Source organism: Ipomoea triloba, chromosome 6, assembly GCF_003576645.1.
Source record: "Ipomoea triloba cultivar NCNSP0323 chromosome 6, ASM357664v1".
NCBI lineage: Eukaryota > Viridiplantae > Streptophyta > Magnoliopsida > Solanales > Convolvulaceae > Ipomoea > Ipomoea triloba.
Window position 1 is genome coordinate 16,555,253 of NC_044921.1, and position 5,120 is coordinate 16,560,372.

The following is a 5,120-nucleotide window of genomic DNA, read 5'->3' on the forward strand; positions in this document are numbered from 1 at the left end:
ATTCTTCAAAGAAGAATAACGGGAAATCTGCCAAGTAGAACAACCATCGGAGCGCGGTATCATTGATACTGCCGGAGCATGGGTTTCTACTTGGAGTGCACAGATCCTGTGGCTGACGGAAGTCCTCCTCCTGCACCATCAAATTGCTACACAGAAGAGCAACGGGACGTCTGCCGAGTAGAACAACCACCGGAGCGCGGTATCAATGATACTGCCGGAGCGTGGGTTTCTATTCGGAGTACACAGACTTCCATTGTTGACAGAGTTTCTCATCGGACTGCTTAAATTCGTCGCTAAGCCACCAACGGTACGGTGCCACCTCGTCGATCGCAAACCACCCTCAATTGGAAACCGCTGTTGCTGGAAGATCATTGCTCAACCGTTGACGCTGCTCAATTCCTTGCGAGAGTTTGTTCCCGGAGCGTGGGTTTCTTCCTGCACAGATCCCGTTAGTTGCTGACGAAGTTCTTCGCCGAAATCTACTTACTGCGTCGCCTAGACTGTCAGAATTTCTATCTCATCCATGGACGTCGATTGGAGTCATAACTGTCGTTGCAACCTGCTGATGCCGGGCTGCCGCCGCTGAACGAGAAGCTCACCATTCCGTGGAACAACCACCGGAGTGTGGAACCTTTGCCTTGATGCGAGGTGCCGCCGGAGCGTGGGTTTCCATCGGAGTGGAAAGGAAGAGCAATGGGAAATTTGCCAAGCAAGAAGACACCGGAGCTGTTACGATGCTGCCTTCGGAGTTCCTCACAGAAGCCTCCAGATATCAACGGAGCTATTGCATCGCTACTTTCGCCAGAATTTTCTTCGTAGAAGCCGACGGTCACAAATCACCGCTACTGTAGCTCTCTATCCCAACCTATTGTCGTTGCCAACGCTTTGTTTCTTAGAGGTTCTGCTCCTCCTGTTGACGTTGCTGGAGATAGATTGAAGTTTACTTCTGGAGCCTTGTTTCTTAACTGTCGATGCCGCTAGGTTCGCCGGCAGTCCTTCGCGAAAGTCACCGAAGATCAGGAGCTGTTACGTCACTGCTTTCGCCNGGTTTCCATCGGAGTGGAAAGGAAGAGCAATGGGAAATTTGCCAAGCAAGAAGACACCGGAGCTGTTACGATGCTGCCTTCGGAGTTCCTCACAGAAGCCTCCAGATATCAACGGAGCTATTGCATCGCTACTTTCGCCAGAATTTTCTTCGTAGAAGCCGACGGTCACAAATCACCGCTACTGTAGCTCTCTATCCCAACCTATTGTCGTTGCCAACGCTTTGTTTCTTAGAGGTTCTGCTCCTCCTGTTGACGTTGCTGGAGATAGATTGAAGTTTACTTCTGGAGCCTTGTTTCTTAACTGTCGATGCCGCTAGGTTCGCCGGCAGTCCTTCGCGAAAGTCACCGAAGATCAGGAGCTGTTACGTCACTGCTTTCGCCAGTGTTGGGAGTCCAGAGGCGCTGGAGCTGCTGCAGAATGGAAATTATGGTGTGCTTAATATACAGTGGAGAACATTCCTTGAGAGCTGGGAAGAGTGTTAATTTAATATTGGGCTGGTTTGACCGTGACAACACAGCCTGTAGCTCACACTTTCCGATTTCTTTTTTTCCTTGCTTTCAAACTTTCCCTTTTTTTTTCCTTACGTAATTCCCATCCAACCTTTCTTTTAAATTTCATTTTCTCTTTTTCTTTCCTTTTTTCATTCTGCTTCGTTTCTTTTTCTTTTGTTTCTTTTTGCTTTTTTTTTTCCTTTTCTGTTTTGTGTTTCACGTAATTCCCCTTTCAAATTGCTTTGTTTCTTTCTTAATTTTCATAATTCCAAATAACAACAATGTTAATCATTATTATTATATCATACTTTAGATAATAATAATAATAATAACAATTTTGCTAATAATGATGATGATAATAATAACTTTAATCATTATCATCATTACTCCCTTTTTTTTTTTGCAGTGATTTTTCTTTATCTCAACACGGTTCAAAATAGTTCAATTTCAATACCAATGGTTCGATGGGCAAAAGAATTTGGCGATATCAAGCACCAAGAGCAACCATAAATTCACGCCCAATAACCAATACTTGATGCCGCAAAATATCTATCAAAGTAAATTAGTCTTGTAATTTAATATAATAAAATTTTCTTTCATTTCCACCAAACACGAGGACACACCATGCCAACTGCAAATCAATCGTACCCTTGAAGGATTCAAATAAAATTTGAACATTATGGGACAAATTCGTAACCTCACTCCGCCTCAATGTTTGACCCATCAAAACTCAAATTCAAACTTTGATGTCTTCAATAAAAGTATTAACTTGGTAAATTAGTTTTCNTGGACGTCGATTGGAGTCATAACTGTCGTTGCAACCTGCTGATGCCGGGCTGCCGCCGCTGAACGAGAAGCTCACCATTCCGTGGAACAACCACCGGAGTGTGGAACCTTTGCCTTGATGCGAGGTGCCGCCGGAGCGTGGGTTTCCATCGGAGTGGAAAGGAAGAGCAATGGGAAATTTGCCAAGCAAGAAGACACCGGAGCTGTTACGATGCTGCCTTCGGAGTTCCTCACAGAAGCCTCCAGATATCAACGGAGCTATTGCATCGCTACTTTCGCCAGAATTTTCTTCGTAGAAGCCGACGGTCACAAATCACCGCTACTGTAGCTCTCTATCCCAACCTATTGTCGTTGCCAACGCTTTGTTTCTTAGAGGTTCTGCTCCTCCTGTTGACGTTGCTGGAGATAGATTGAAGTTTACTTCTGGAGCCTTGTTTCTTAACTGTCGATGCCGCTAGGTTCGCCGGCAGTCCTTCGCGAAAGTCACCGAAGATCAGGAGCTGTTACGTCACTGCTTTCGCCAGTGTTGGGAGTCCAGAGGCGCTGGAGCTGCTGCAGAATGGAAATTATGGTGTGCTTAATATACAGTGGAGAACATTCCTTGAGAGCTGGGAAGAGTGTTAATTTAATATTGGGCTGGTTTGACCGTGACAACACAGCCTGTAGCTCACACTTTCCGATTTCTTTTTTTCCTTGCTTTCAAACTTTCCCTTTTTTTTTCCTTACGTAATTCCCATCCAACCTTTCTTTTAAATTTCATTTTCTCTTTTTCTTTCCTTTTTTCATTCTGCTTCGTTTCTTTTTCTTTTGTTTCTTTTTGCTTTTTTTTTTCCTTTTCTGTTTTGTGTTTCACGTAATTCCCCTTTCAAATTGCTTTGTTTCTTTCTTAATTTTCATAATTCCAAATAACAACAATGTTAATCATTATTATTATATCATACTTTAGATAATAATAATAATAATAACAATTTTGCTAATAATGATGATGATAATAATAACTTTAATCATTATCATCATTACTCCCTTTTTTTTTTTGCAGTGATTTTTCTTTATCTCAACACGGTTCAAAATAGTTCAATTTCAATACCAATGGTTCGATGGGCAAAAGAATTTGGCGATATCAAGCACCAAGAGCAACCATAAATTCACGCCCAATAACCAATACTTGATGCCGCAAAATATCTATCAAAGTAAATTAGTCTTGTAATTTAATATAATAAAATTTTCTTTCATTTCCACCAAACACGAGGACACACCATGCCAACTGCAAATCAATCGTACCCTTGAAGGATTCAAATAAAATTTGAACATTATGGGACAAATTCGTAACCTCACTCCGCCTCAATGTTTGACCCATCAAAACTCAAATTCAAACTTTGATGTCTTCAATAAAAGTATTAACTTGGTAAATTAGTTTTCCAAAGACACTCAAATTACTTTTAACTTGGTAAATTAGTTTTCCAAAGACACTCAAATTACTTAAATCAAACTGCGTAAGTGCGTAAAAGACACTCAAATTACTTAAATCAAACTGCGTAAGTGCGTAGATCAAGATACGATTGAAACGCTAAGCGCTGGTAAGTGCGTAGATCAAGATACGATTGAAACGCTAAGCGCTGGTCAATTGTTGGATCAAGATACGATTGAAACGCTAAGCGCTGGTCAATTGTTGCGGGAGTATATGCCTTGATGATTTCCGTGAACTTCAAATCTTGTAATAATTTTTATACTTCATCCACCTCGTTTCCATGCCACTAATTAATGCATCATTGACTTGAATATGCAATGTGAGCGGAACTTTTTTTTTTGTTATGACTGAACTTAGACAATTAAATTTCTAAGCTACCTACGTACTCCCATGAAGAAGATCAAGTCAAACGTAGTTCAAATAACTTAGTTAATGCCGTACACAGTTTAAACTCTTGCGGGCCAAGAGCGTCTATGACTTGGGCCCACTCATAGACAAGTGAGATGTTTTAGCAGTTTAACCACGTGCAACATTTTTGGTGGATAAGTCATTCATCAAATAGTCCCATTAGCTTCGGGATTATATATCTTTAAGAATTTCTCATTAATAGGGCTAACTCGCGCACCATTTTCATCAATCAACTTGTACGCGCCTCCCGTAACCGGGATCTCGTCATGTATAGTAACGTGGGATGAAAGCGCCACCTCATCTTGGGTTGGTGCCGCCCCATAACTTGAATCAAAGTTTTCTTCATTTCCTCCTTGTACGCGAGTGTGTATAATGGTCTTTGGCTCGACCTTCAAGACTTCGTCGCATGAAACATGGATATCAATCTCCCGTCTCATACGAGAGGGAACTGCGCTTCTAAGCCTTTTCGAAGACACTATTTCAATAGAAGTGTTGATGTGTTCTTTTAAAACTCGAGCAGCTCTGAGTCTGTCATGTATCGACTTCCTTTTAGTAGGTTTGGGATTCGACCCAAGCCTATGAAAAACTGACCGTCGTGGTTGTACTTTTCCGATCCTATCAAAGACTGATTGTCTCTTGTAATCTTCCTCCTCGTCAGTAAAGGTGATGCAATTACTTGTGGCTCTGTTTATGAAGATTCGCACTGGTCTAGGGGAGACATAGCCCAGTCCTTTACGTGAATGCGGTTCTTGTTGGTTTGAATTGCCTTTACCGCCGGCTTCTGGGATAAGCTTCCCCAACTTCTGTGGCTCATTTGGATTGTAGCCGACTTTGTCAAGAAGTTTATATGCATTAGGATCAAAACCATCAGTGCGCTTGACGGGGGACATTTGATCTTCGTTATCCCAGTTTTCTTCTCC